Consider the following 15,185-nt stretch of genomic DNA (forward strand, 5'->3'; position numbering starts at 1 on the left):
TTTTTTTTTTTTTTTTTTTGCGGTACATGGGCCTCTCACTGTTGTGGCCTCTCCCGTTGTGGAGCACAGGCTCTGGACGCGCAGGCTCAGCGGCCATGGCTCACGGGCCCAGTCGCGCCACAGCATGAGGGATCTTCCCGGAATGGGGCACGAACCCACGTCCCCTGCATCGGCAGGTGGACTCTCAACCACTGCGCCAGCAGGGAAGCCCCCCACAACATTTTTTAGGCTTATCTGGCATGCCTCAACGATACTGCGACTACCCAGATGCCTATACAACATGAAATACTATTTCATCAATAGGCTCATTCATCTCATTAACAGCAGTCATGCTGATAATCTTTATTATCTGAGAATCATTCACATCCAGACGAGAAGTACTAACAGTAGAACTCACTACTACAAATTTAGAGTGACTAAATGGATGTCCTCCACCATACCATACACTTGAAGAGCCAACCTACATCAATTTAAAGTAGTCAAGAAAGGAAGGAGTCGAACCCTCTTCTGTTGGTTTCAAGCCAACATCATAGCCGCTATGTCTTTCTTCATGAACGAGGTATTAGTAAAATTTTATATAACTTTGTTGAAGTTAAGTCACAGGTGGAAATCTTGTATATCTCTATGGCATATCCCTTCCAACTAGGTTTTCAAGATGCAACGTCACCCATCACAGAAGACCTACTACACTTTCATAACCACACACTAATAATTGTTTTCTTAATTAGCTCCCTGGTTCTTTACATTATTGTACTAATACTAACAACTAAGCTACACATACTAGCACGATAGACGCACAAGAAGTAGAAACTATCTGGACTATCTTACCAGCCATTATCTTGATCTTAATTGCCCTGCCATCACTACAAATTCTTTACATAATAGATGAAATTTATAATCCCTCTCTTACTGTAAAAACTATGGGTTACCAATGACACTAAAGCTATGAATATACTGACTACGAAGACCTAAATTTTGACTCCTATATAATCCCAACATCAGACCTAAAACCAGGGGAATGACAACTCCTAGAAGTAGACAACCGAGTAGTTTTGCCCATAGAGATAACAATCTGAATGCTAATCTCCTCTGAAGATGTACTGCACTCATAAGCCGTACCTTCCTTAGGCCTAAAAATGGACGGAATCCCAGGACACCTAAATCAAACAACCCTAATATCAACACAACCAGGCTTACATTACGGACAGTGTTCAGAGATCTGTGGGTCAAACCATAGCTTCATGCCAATTGTCCTTGAGTTAGTGCCTCTAAAATACTTTGAAAAATGATCCGCATCTATGCTATACGCTCATTAAGAAGCTAGGTTAGCGTTAACCTTTTAAGTTCAAGACTGAGAGCTAAAATTCTCCCTAAGGATATGCCACAACTAGATATATCAACATGATATTACCATTTCATCTATATTTCTAACACTATTTATTATATTTCAACTCAAAGTCTCAAAACATATCTACTACCCCAACCCAGAGTCAACGCTCACTAAAGTGCAAAAACAACCCACCCCTTGAGAGACAGTATGAATGAAAATTTATTTGCCCCTTTCGTGACCCCAACAATAATAGGCCTCCCCGTAGTCATTCTAATTATTATATTCCCAAGTATTTTATTTCCAACATCAAAACAACTAATTAACAATCACATAATTTCCCTTCAACAATGGCTAATCCAGCTTATATCAGAACAAACAATAAGCATCCGTAATCATAAAGAACAGACTTGATCACTAATACTAATATCGCTCATTCAATTTATTGGGTCAACCAACCTTCTTGGACTACTGTCCCACTCATTTACACCCACCATGCAGCTCTCAGTGAATGTGGGAATAGCAGTTCCCCTATGAGCCGGTACCGTGGTTATAGGTCTCCGCAACAGAACAAAAGCATCTCTAGCTCACTTCCTACCACAAGGCACACCCACCCCCGTCATCCCCATGCTAGTAATTATCGAAACTATCAGCCTATTCATCCAACCAGTAGCACTAGCTGTGCGACTAACGGCCAGTGTTACAGCAGGTCATTTATTAATACATCTAATCGGAGAAACAACCTTAGTGCTAATAAGCAGCAGCACATTCACGGCTCTCATTACATTCATTATTCTCACCCTACTCACTATCCTCGAATTCGCCGCCGCTATAATTCAAGCCTATGTGTTTACCCTCTTAGTAAGCTTATATCTGCATAACAACACATAATGACCCACCAAACCCACACGTACCACATAGTAAATCCTAGTCCTTGGCCCCCTACAGGAGCCCTTTCAGCCCTCCTCATAACATCAGGCCTAATCATATGATTCCACTTCAACTCAATAATTCTACTAATACTAGGCCTACTAACTAACACTCTAACAATATATCAGTGATGACAAGTTGTTATTCAAGAAAGCACTATCCAAGGCCACCACACACCAACCGTCCAAAAGGGACTTCGATACGTAATAATCTTATTTATTGTCTCAGAGGTCCTCTTTTTTTTTTGCGGCACTCGGGCCTCTCACTGCTGTGGCCTCTCCTGCCGCGGAGCATAGGCTCTGGACGCGCAGGCTCAGCGGCCATGGCTCACGGACCCAGCCGCTCCGCGGCATGTGGGATCTTCCCAGACCAGGGCACGAACCTGTGTCCCCTGCATCGGCAGGCGGACTCTCAACCACTGCGCCACCAGGGAAGCCCAGAAGTCCTCTTTTTTACCCACTTCTTTTGAGCCTTCTATCACTCAAACCTCACCCCTACCCCTGAGTTAGGCGGGTGTTGGCCACCAACAGGCATTCGCCCTCTAAACCCCTTGGAGGTACTGCTTCTCAACACTTCCGTGCTATTGGCCTCTGGCGTGTCCATCACTTGGGCCCATCACAGCCTTATGGAAGGAAATCGTAAGCGCACACTTCAAGCCCTCTTTATTACAACTACTCTTGGTGTCTATATTTTACATTCCTACAAGCCTCAGAGTATTACGAAGCCCCATGTACGATCTCAGATGGGCTCTATGGATCGACTTTCTTTGTGGCTACAGGATTCCACGGACTACGTGTAATCATTGGGTCTACCTTCCTTGTTGTTTGTTTCCTGCGCCAATTAAAATTCCACTTCACATCCAACCACCACTTCGGCTTTGAAGCCGCTGCTTGATACTGACATTTTGTAGATGTTGTATGATTATTCCTTTACGTATCTATCTATTGATGAGGCTCATAGTTCGTTTAGTATTAATTAGTGCAACTGACTTCCAGTCCGTTCGTTTTGGTACACTCCGAAAAAGAATAATAAACCTAATACTGACCCTATTAACAAATACAACAGTAGCCTCATTACTCGTACTCATCGCCTTCTGACTTCCTCAACTAAACACTCACGCAGAAATAACAAGCCTTTATGAATGAGGATTTGACCCTACAGGATCCGCCCACCTACCTTTTTCCATAAAATTTTTCCTAGTAGCAATCACGTTCCTCCTTTTTGACTTAGAAATTGCTCTCCTACTACCCCTCCCCTGAGCAACTCAAACAAACAACCTAAAAACAATACTCACCATGGCTTTACTTTTAATCTCATTATTGGCAATTAGACTGGCCTACCAGTGAACTCAAAAGGGACTGGGGTGAGCTGAATATGGTATTTAGTTTAAAACAAAATAAACGACTTTGACTCATTAGATTATGATTAGACTCATAATTACCAAGTGTCTTTAGTACATATAAACATTATCATAGCTTTCACTATATCCCTCATAGGGTTACTAATATATCAATCCCACCTAATATCCTCACAACTATGTCTAAAAGGCATAATATTATCACTATTTATCCTGGCGGCCCTGGCAATCTTAAATTCACACCTTACTTTAGCGAGCATAATACCAATCATCTTGCTGGTGTTCGCAGCCTGCAAAACAGCACTTGGGCTAGCCTTACTAGTAGTAGTATCAAATATCTATGGCACTGATTACGTACAAAACCTCAACCTTCTCCGATGCTAAAATTCATCATCCCCACAATCATACTAATACCCCTAACTTGATTATCAAAAAGTAACAGAGTCTGAATTAACTCCACAATCCACAGCCTACTAATTAGTCTCACAAGCCTACTTCTTCTTAACCAACTCAACAATAGCCTTAACTTCTCATTAATATTCTTCTCCGACTCCCTGTCCGCACTATTATTAATTCTAACAACGTGGCTCCTTCCCCTAATACTAATAGCCAGACAGTCTCACCTACTCAAAGAACCACTAATCCGAAAAAAATTATATATCACGATACTAATCATATGACAAACATTTCTAATCATAACATTCACCGCCACAGAACTAATTCTATCTTACATTATATTTGAGGCTACTCTAGTTCCTACCCTTATTATCATCACCCGCTGAGGTAACCAAACAGAACGCTTTAATGCAGGACTCTACTTGTTATTCTACACACTAGTTGGATCACTCCCACTGCTAGTGGCATTAGTATATATATAAAATACCACGGGCTCTCTGAATTTTCTAGTACTTCAGTGTTGAGTCCAGCCACTATCCAACTCCTGCACCGTCTTTATATGACTGGCCTGCACGATAGCCTTTGTAGTAAAAATACCCCTCTACGGCCTCCACCTCTGACTACCCAAAGCACACGCAGAGGCTCGCATTGCAGGTTCTATAGTCCTCGCGGCCGTATTACTAAAACTCGGGGACTACAGCATGCTACGAATCACGTCAATACTCAACACCCTAACAGAATTCAGAGCGTACCCTTTCCTCATGCTCTCTCTATGAGGAATAATCATAACCAGTTCTATGTGTCTACGTCAAACAGACCTAAAATCACTCATTGCCTGCTCTTCAGTCAGCCACACGGCGCTCGTTATTGCAGCTATCCTCTTTCAAACCCCCTGGAGCTACATAGGGGCTACCGCCCTAATAATCGCCCACGGCCTCCCATCATCTATATTATTCTGCCTAGCAAACTCAAACTATGAATGAATCCACAGTCGAACTATAATCCTAGCCCGAGGCCTACAAATTCTCCTCCCACTGATAGCCACTTGATGACTGCTAGCAAGCCTGACAAACCTGGCCCTGCCCCCTACTATCAATCTAATTGGAGAGCTGTTCATAGTCATATCGACTTTCTCAGGATCAAACCTCACTACCATCTTAATAGGAACTAACATTGTAATTACAGCCCTATACTCTAGGTACATACTAATCACAACACAACGTGGTAAATGTACGCACCACATCAATAATATTATGCCCTCCTTCACACGACAAAATGTCCTTATAGCCCTCCACATCCTACCACTCCTACTCCTGTTACTAAATCCTAAAATCATCCTGGGCCCCCTATACTGTAAATATAGTTTTAAAAAAACACTAGATGGTGAATCTAGCAACAGAAGACTAAAACTTTTTATTGACTGAGAAAGTATTACAAGAACTGCTAATTCATGCCCCCATGCCTAGTAGTATGGCTTTTTCAGACTTTTAAAGGATAGTAGTTATCCATTAGTCTTAGGAACCAAAAAATTGGTGCAACTCCAAATAAAAGTAATAAACCTGTTCTCTTCCTTTGCCTTAGTCACATTACTAATACTAATTATCCCGATTATAATAACTAACACAAACTTCTACAAAAGTGATAAATACCCATCATATGTAAAAAGTACTCTTTCATGTACTTTTATTACCAGCCTAATCCCAATGATAATATTCCTTCACACAGGCCAAGAAATAATCATTTCAAACTGATACTGGATCACCATCCAAACCCTTAAATTAACACTCAGCTTCAAAATAAATTACTTCTCAATAATATTTGTACCAGTAACATTGTTTATTACATGGTCTATCATAGAATTCTCAATATGATACATACATTTAGACCTTACATTAATCAGTTCTTCAAATACCTACTCCTCTTCATCATTACCATACTAATCCTTGTTACTGCTAACAGTCTCTTCCAGCTTTTCATTGGGTGGGAGGGGGTCGGAATCATATCTTTCTTACTCATCGGGTGATGACATGGACGAACAGACACAAACACAGCTGCCCTCCAAGCAATCTTATATAACCGCATCAGGGATATCAGATTCATTATATCAGTAGCATGATTTCTATCCAACTCAAACGCATGAGACCTACAACAACTTTTTTTTGTTGTTTGTTTGTTTTTGCGGTACGCGGGCCTCTCACTGCTGTGGCCTCTCCCGTTGCGGAGCCCAGGCTCCGGACGCGCAGGCTCAGCGGCCATGGCTCACGAGCACAGCCGCTCCGCGGCATGTGGGATCTTCCAGGAGCGGGGTACGAACCGGTGTCCCCTGCATCGGCAGGCGGACTCTCAACCACTGCGCCACCAGGGAAGCCCTACAACAACTTTTTATACTCGATCTAAACTCTTTAAACCTCCCCCTTACAGGACTTGTATTAGCCGTAGCCGGAAAATCAGCTCAATTTGGACTTCACCCCTGACTCCCCTCAGCAATAGAAGGTCCCACCCCCGTAACAGCCCTACTCCACTCAAGCACAATAGTCATAGCAGGGACCTTCCTACTTACCCGATTTTACCCCCTAACAGAAAACAATAAACTTATTCAAAAAATAACGTTATGCCTGGGAGCCCTTACCACTCTATTCACAGCTATACGTGCTCTCACCCAAAATGATATTAAAAAAATTATTGCTTTCTCTACCTCAAGCCAATTAGGTCTAATGATTGTAACTATCGGCATCAACCAGCCCTATCTAGCATTCTTACACATTTGCTCACATGCTTTCTTTAAAGCCATACTATTCATGTGCTCCAGATCTATTATCCACAACTTAAACAACGAACAAGATATTCAAAAATAGGAGGCCTATTCAAGACCTTACCCTTTACCGCAACAGCCATTATCATTGGGTGCCTAGCACTGACAGGAGTGCTTTCCTCACCGGCTTTTATTCTAAAGACCTAATCATTGAAACCGCCAACACGTCTTATACCAACGCCTGAGCCCTATTAATAACTCTGTCACCTCCCTCACAGCCATCTACAGCACTCTCATTATCTTCTTCGCACTACTGGGACAACCCCACTCCTCCCCCTCAGCTCCTATCAGTGAAAACAACCCCCTCCTAATTAGCTGTATCAAACGCCTACTAATCGGAAGTATCTTTGCTGGATTCATCATCTCCAACAGCATTCTCCCAACAACCATCCCCCAATAACCATACCTCTGCACTTAAAACTAACTGCCCTTATAGTAACAACTCTGGGCTTCATGCTAGCACTCGAAATTAACCCCAACACACAAAATATACCTACTCCTCAAGCTCCTTTAAACTCTCTGCTCTCCTAGGATATTGCCCCACCATTATACACCACCTACCCCCTTATCTAAACCTATTAATGAGCCAAAAATTAGCATCCTCTCTCCTAGACTTAATCTGATTAGAAACTATCTTACCAAAAACCACATCCCTCATTCAACTAAGATCCTCCACGCTAATCTCAAACCAAAAAGGTCTTATTAAACTATACTTCCTATCATTTCTCATCACCCTCACCCTTAGCATACTTTTATTTAATTACCCCGAGTAATCTCTATGATAACCACAACACCAATAAACAATGACCCACCGGTAACAATCACTAACCAAGTACCATAACTATATAAGGCTGCAATCCCTATAGCCTCCTCACTAAAAAAAAACAGAATCACCGGTATCATAAATAACCCAATCCCCCAACCCCTTGAACTTAAACACAATTTCCACCTCCTCATCCTTCAAAATATAAAATACCATTTAAAACTCTACTATTAACCCTAAAAGAAACACCCCCAAAACAACCTTATTAGAAACCCAAACCTCAGGATACTGCTCAGTGGCTATAGCCGTTGTATAACCAAACACGACTAACATTCCCCCTAAATAAATCAAAAACACTATCAGACCTAAAAATGAACCACCAAAATTCAACACAATCCCACATCCAACACCACCGCTCACAATCAACCCTAAACCCCATAAATAGGTGAAGGTTTTGAAGAAACTCCCACAAACCTAATCACAAAAATAATGCTTAAAATAAATACAATGTATGTCATCATTATTCTCACATGGACTCCAACCATGACCAATGACATGAAAAATCATCGTTGTCATTCAACTATAAGAACACCAATGACCAACATCCAAAAAAAACCACCCGCTGATGAAGATCATCAACAACACATTCACTGACCTCCCAACCCCGTCAAACATCTCGTCATGATGAAACTTTGGCTCTTTACTAGGCATCTGCCTACAAATCCTAACAGGCCTATTGCTAGTGATACACTACACACCAGACACAACAACTGCCTTCTCATCAGTAACACACATCTGTCGAGACATCAACTATGGATGAATTATTTCATATATACATGCAAACAGAGCTTCCATATTCTTTATCTGCCTCTACATTCACGTAGGATGTGGCCTGTAGTATGGGTCCTACACCTTTCAAGAAACACGAAACATTGGAATCATCCTACTACTTACAGTTATAGCTACCGCATTCATAGGTTATATACTACCTTGAGGACAAATATCATTCTGAGGCACACAGTCATCACAAACCTACTCTCAGCAATCCCATATATCGGCACCACCCTTGTCGAATGAATTTGAGGAGGCTTTTCTGTAGATAAAGCAATTCTTTGCCTTCCACTTCATTCTCTCTTTCATCATTACAGCGCTAGCAGCCATCACCTACTATTCCTTCATGAGACAGGATCCAACAACCCCACAGGAATCCCATCCAACACAGACAAAATCCCGTTCCATCCCTATTACAAAATCAAAGATATCCTAGGCACCCTACTACTAATTCTAGCCTCACTAATACTAGCCCTATTCTCACCTGACCTGCTAGGAGACCCCGACAACTACGCCCCAGCAAACCCACTCAATACACCGCCCCATATCAAGCCAGAATGATACCTTCTATTCGCCTATGCAATCCTACGATCAATCCCCAACAAACTAGGAGAAGTCTTAGCCCTATTACTCTCAATCTTGGCATTTATTCCAATACTCCACACATCCAAACAGCGAAGCATGATATTCCAACCTTTCAGCCAACTCCTATTCTGAATGTTAGTAGAAGAGTTACTAACACTAACATGAATTGGAGGACAACCCATAGAACACCCATACATCATTATCAGACAACTTGCATCTGTTTTATATTTTCTTTTAATCCTAGTGCTAATACCAGTAACTAGTATCATCAAAAACAAATCTCTAAAATGAAGAGTCTTTGTAGTATAACACAATATCCTGGTCTTGTAAACCAGAAAAGGAGAACGACACACCTCCCTAAGACTCAAGAAAGAAGCCCTAAACTTCACCACCAGCACCCAAAGCTGAAATTCTATATAAACTATTCTCTGAAATAAGTTATAAGACATTCATAAAATTATAGTACTATGTCAGTACTAAAACAACCCATTTTATCACATACATGTTATGTACATCGTGCATGTTTGCACTACCACATCAATAAGTACATGTGTTCCATACGTACATATATACTGTATGTATATATATACGTACATTCCATACGTACATATATACACTGTATGTATAATCGTGCATTACATTATTTACCACATGTCTAATAAGCATGTACGCTAAACCATTGATATTGCATAATACATACAATTTATTGGTTGTACATAGTACGTTAGGTTAAATCAATCCTTAGCCAAGGTACTTATAATCCCTCACATTACACCACAAGCTTGGTCACCAGGCCGCGTGAAACCATCAGCCTGCTCGGCAGGTGTCCCCCTCCTCGCTCCGGGCCCATACCTTGGGGGTTTCTATCAATGGACTTTATCAGACAATCTGGTTCTTACTTCAGGGCCATCTCACCTAAAATCGCCCACTCTTTTCCCCTTAAATAAGACATCTCGATGGACTGATGACTAATTAGCCAATGCTCACACATAACTGTGGTTTCATGCATTTGGTATTTTTTAATTTTGGGGGGGGATGCTTGGACTCAGCTATGACCGTAAAAGGTCGTAACACAGTCAAGCAATTTGTAGCTGGACTTGATTGGAATTATTTACTGGCACGGGCAACCTGCATTGTGCAATTCAGTCAGTGGTCGCAGGACATAGCACTCCACTCTCCCCCCCGGTTTAAAATATTTACCTATCAGAATAAATTAACCTTAACACTCCCATCATACCAATGAGCTACTTAGATATTCACCGCCCATACAGACAGACATCCCCCTAGATTCACCAGCCATTTTATCAAAAATTTAATACTAAATCTGACATAAACCACACAACGCAACCATAAAAACACCACCTATATATAGCAAGTTAATGTAGCTTGAACACTTCTTAAAATGTCTAGATGGGCTCACTGGCCCCATGAACCTAAAGGTTTGGTCCCAGACTTTCTATTAGTTTTTAACAGAATTACACATGCAAGTATCTGCACTCTGGTGAGAATGCCTTCTAAATCACTGAGATTAAAAGGAGCAGGTAGCAAGCACGCCACACCTGCAGCTCACAGCACCTTGCTCAACCACGTCCCCATGGGACACAGCAGTGATGAGAATTAAGCCATAAATGAAATTTTGACTAAGCCATATTAATCAGGGTTGGTAAATTTCGTGCCAGCCACCAGCAGCCATAGATTGACCCGAATTAATAGAATTATGGCGTCAAGCGTGTTAAAGAATTATCCAAGATAAAGTTAAACCTTAATTAAGCTGTAAAAAGCCATAATTACAGTAAAAATAAACTGTGAAAGTGACTTTAACATATCCTGATCACACAACAGCTAAGACCCAAACTGGGATTAGGTACCCCACTATGCTTAGCCCTAAACCCAAATAGTCACAGCAACTAGACTATTCATCAGAGTACTACCAGCAACAGCTTAAAACTCAAAGGACTTGGCGGTGCTTCACACTCCTCTACAGGAGCCTGTTCTATGATGGATAAACCCCGATAAACCTCACCAACCCTTGCTAACCCAGTCTATATACCACCATCTTCAGCAAACACTAAAAAGGAGCTAACAGGACTAACAAGGACTGGTACGCTGAATACTTGCATACAAGTTTTTATGTGAACATATGATAACTCAATGATTTAGCTTTCTGAGGAGCTGCCAAACTGTTTTCCAAAATGGTCACACCATCTCACGGTCACACCATTTCACACTCCCACCAGCAGTGTACGAGGGGTCCAAAGAGTCCATCTCTTTCAAAACCTTTTCTCAAAAGCATCTCCCACCCCATCCCCCATCCCAGAGACTTCTACAAACATCTCATTGCCCAGAACTGGATCATGTGGCTACTCCTATCTTCAACTGAGTCTGGAAAAGTGGGCATGCTAGCCTTCAAACCTCAATTGTAGAGAAGGAAGGGAGGTTTGCATCTTTGTTAAAGAAGTGATGCTGGGGCTTCCCTGGTGGCGCAGTGGTTGAGAGTCTGCCTGCCGATGCAGGGGACGCGGGTTCGTGCCCCGGTCCGGGAAGATCCCACATGCCGCGGAGCGGCTGGGCCCGTGAGCAATGGCCGCTGAGCCTGCGCGTCCGGAGCCTGTGCTCCTTAACGGGAGAGGCCACAACAGTGAGAGGCCCGCGTACCACAAAAAAGAAGAAAAAAAAAAAAAAAAGGTGATGCTGGTCATTTTTTTCTGATAGGAAATCCCCTCTTCAAAACCCCTGACAAAGAGGCATCCCACCTCTGCTGGAACATTGCGGTCAAGATGAGACTCCCATCTCCTAAGGAGCTCCCTCTCCACATTTCAATGGGTCTTATTGTTAGTTCTTCCTGTGTACTGAATAACATGTCTGATATTTTCCCTTCAGAAATAACAAAACAAAGGGAATACAGGAATGCAAATGAAATAGTCATTAATAATGTAAATGTGATGTTCCAACTATTATTGCCTAGCTCACAGGAGTGTTTGGTAATTGTTTATATTCCTCCCTTCCGCCCCCAACCCCTCCTCCTGTCTTTCCCTTCTTTCCTCTGTAATGGCATGGCAAGAGGATACATTTTGTTGTTCTGTTAAATTATACATTTCTAGGACATCAGGGATGGTATTGTCTAATTGACTTTGGTCCACACCTGCTACAACTTATGCGTATGTGAGCATTAATGACTTTTTTTTCTATAGAAGAGAAGGAAGACAACTGGTGACAGAATAAACCACTCGCAGAGCCACCACTGGATTATAAGCATGCTGAGTGCTTAATGAGTTGCTGAATAATATAACACTTTAGTCCTTTGGCTGCCTCATGATTAAATGCTATAAATATTTATGATTTATTACTGATGCTTTGGCTGGGATAGGCTTTGGAAGGCTCATGGATCACAGTGATTCTAAAGGAAAATAAGAAAATAAAACTGTATAAAGCTGCTTATTTATAATGCTGCTCAAATGGTTTATGTAATTTTTCAGAAGCTGGTGGAGGTAAAGCTATTCAGCAGCAATGCCATTGAAATGGTTTCTTTTATAATTGGTAATGTATTTCTCATAGGAATATATTTATAAGTGCGAGTTATGGTTATCACTTTCTACTAAGAACCCACTCACCCCTGAAGGTTTCAGTTAGGCTGCAAGATCAAAGAACTCAGCATTAGGTTTACCGCAAATCCTTTCTTGCTCTATGTGCCAACCAAGGACTAATACATGGGGGTCTTTCCCCTAAAGTCAGAAATCAGGTCTCTGAGAAGCAAGGCAAACACGTATCGGTACCACTGTCCCCAGCTGCACCTAATCACCCACTTACAAAACTTTGTGCTCCCTGTTTCCTTGGTTCTGCTGGCTTAGAGGATTTGTACCCAAGAAATAAACACTTGCACGAGGTACATGGCAGTGCTGAGTGAGCACTGTGATGTGGACTCCAAGCTCAGATAACTGGGCTTGATTCCTAACTCCATCAAACTGCACAGCCCTCAGCAAGTTACTTAACCTCTCTAGGCTTCAGTTTCTTCATGGCGTTCCTATGGATTGAGTGAATTAATACATGTGAAGCACTTGCCAAGAGCAAGTGCTCAATTAAAAATTAGGTATAGTTATTTCCATTAAAAGGAATCATAAACAAGTCTTTTGACTTACAGCGTGCCTTAGGACAGAGTAGACATCTCTAAACATTGTACTAGAGAGCTCATTGCTCAGACATGAGGAAAATTTAGCATATACAGAAAAAGAGAAGCATTAAAATTTTCTCCCTGAAACTGATTCTGTACCTTAATACCTATGTGGAGAAAAAAATTAATGAGTTTGGCCTTTTCACATATCTTATCTCACTGCATCTTTGTATCCACCCTTTGATATTGTTATTTATTATTATTCTCTTCGCTTTACTATAAATATGAGGAAACCAAGAACTTGAGAGATGAAATGATTTGTCCAAGAGCACAAAACTACGAAGCGGCAGAGCCAAGATTTGAACCCAGTTCTTTGGATCAATCAATCAATCTATACACAAAGTGATGACAAGAATATGTTTTAGTTTTGTTGTCGTAAAAAATGGAAAGGCAAGTTTGGGGGTAGGGGAGAGGAGGATGGAAAGTAGTATCTTCGTATAATTCTCAATGAAGGAAAGGTTGGTTCTCCTTGAGAAAGGGTCAACATAGCCCTCCTGTCGTGCAGACATCCAACACACGACTGCAGAACAGATCTGGGTTTCCAAAATTGACTATTTTTAAATATAAAGCTCCGCTGATTTTGAATCGTAAAGGCAGGGCACGCAAACAAAATTATCGTTTCTTTTTAAGTGATAAGTATAGTCAGAGTGTAAGCAACTTTTACGTTACAGACTGAAGTGTTTTACTATTGCATTTACTCATGCCATTTAAGTGGAGGATAAACATTTCACATTTTCTAATACGTTAATGCCAACGTAGAAAGCAAAATGTTGCTGGAAATTTGTGACTGACAGCCCCGTGCTGTCAGCCAGCTAATGAAGTCTCTCCCTCATGCACAGCTGCCTCATGTACTAAGGCTCAGGTCAGGTATTCGTGTCACTGAGGGGATGTCATCTGGTTCCTTATTTGAAAAAGGATTCTTAATACCTCCTCACTCCCACATCCCCGTAGTTTGCTTCAGACAAAAAGGAACTAGATAGTCAAGTCACATACAGAGAAGAGAATATTTATATACAATACTCATGAGGGTAAAACGTTTTCAGGACTGAATGGAAGGTCACTCAGTCTCCCTGAAACATAAAGTCCTGACTGCAGGGAACAAAAAAGCTAGCAAAACCAACCTGGCTCACTGGATCATGCTAAAGGGCTCCTGAGTGAAAGGCGCAACTATTCCCATAGGTGAGGTCCATGGCGATGGATAGCATTTATTAAACATTTCCTACCTGCCACATATACTATTTATCTGGTTTACTAGATCTACTAAATACTATATCTGGTTTACTCCTGCAAACAGCACCATGAAGTGGAAAATATTATCTTCATACTAGAGATGTGGAAACTGAGGTTGGAGAAGGTACGGAATTAACCCCAGGTCACACAGGCGCTAAATGGCACAGCAGGGACTCAAACCCAGGGCTGTCTGTTATCTAAGCCCATGCTCTTTTCAACTTCCTACATCTTCTCCTTCTTTCTTTGGAATGTGACACCCTCCCCACGTTTTATCATTGAAGACTGTAATAGTTATCTATTGCTATATAACATATTACCACGCACTTAGTGGCTTAAAGCAACACACACGTTACCTGTGAGTCAGGAATCTGGGCATGACTTAGCTGGTCCTCCACTTTAAAGTCTCTCAAAGATTGCAGTCAGGGCTTCCCTGGTGGCGCAGTGGTTGAGAATCTGCCTGCTAATGCAGGGCACACGGGTTCGAGCCCTGGTCTGGGAGGATCCCACATGCCGTGGAGCAACTAGGCCCGTGAGCCACAACTACTGAGCCTGTGCGTCTGGCGCCTATGCTCCGCAACAAAAGAGGCCGCGATAGTGAGAGGCCGGCGCACCGCGATGAAGAGTGGCCCCCGCTTGCCACAACTAGAGAAAGCCCTTGCACAGAAACGAAGACCCAACACAGCAAAAATAAATTAATTAATTAATAAAAACTCCTACCCCCAACATCTAAAAAATAAAATAAAATATCTGCATTTATTAAAAAAAAAAAAAAAGATAGCAGTCAAG

General features: G+C 41.7%; 4 pseudogenes; all 4 read left to right on the forward strand.

The window, feature by feature from the left end:
- Positions 1-624: 624 nt before the first annotated feature.
- Positions 625-1,289, forward strand: LOC132514504 (cytochrome c oxidase subunit 2-like; annotated as a pseudogene).
- Positions 1,290-1,537: 248 nt separating this feature from the next.
- LOC132514505 (ATP synthase subunit a-like) lies at positions 1,538-2,218 on the forward strand (annotated as a pseudogene).
- A 3,250-nt stretch (positions 2,219-5,468) lies between these two features.
- LOC132515481 (NADH-ubiquinone oxidoreductase chain 5-like) lies at positions 5,469-7,595 on the forward strand (annotated as a pseudogene).
- Positions 7,596-8,198: 603 nt separating this feature from the next.
- Positions 8,199-9,292, forward strand: LOC132514506 (cytochrome b-like; annotated as a pseudogene).
- Positions 9,293-15,185: the final 5,893 nt, after the last annotated feature.

The sequence above is a fragment of the Lagenorhynchus albirostris genome, chromosome 2 (assembly GCF_949774975.1).
Source record: "Lagenorhynchus albirostris chromosome 2, mLagAlb1.1, whole genome shotgun sequence".
Lineage (NCBI taxonomy): Eukaryota > Metazoa > Chordata > Mammalia > Artiodactyla > Delphinidae > Lagenorhynchus > Lagenorhynchus albirostris.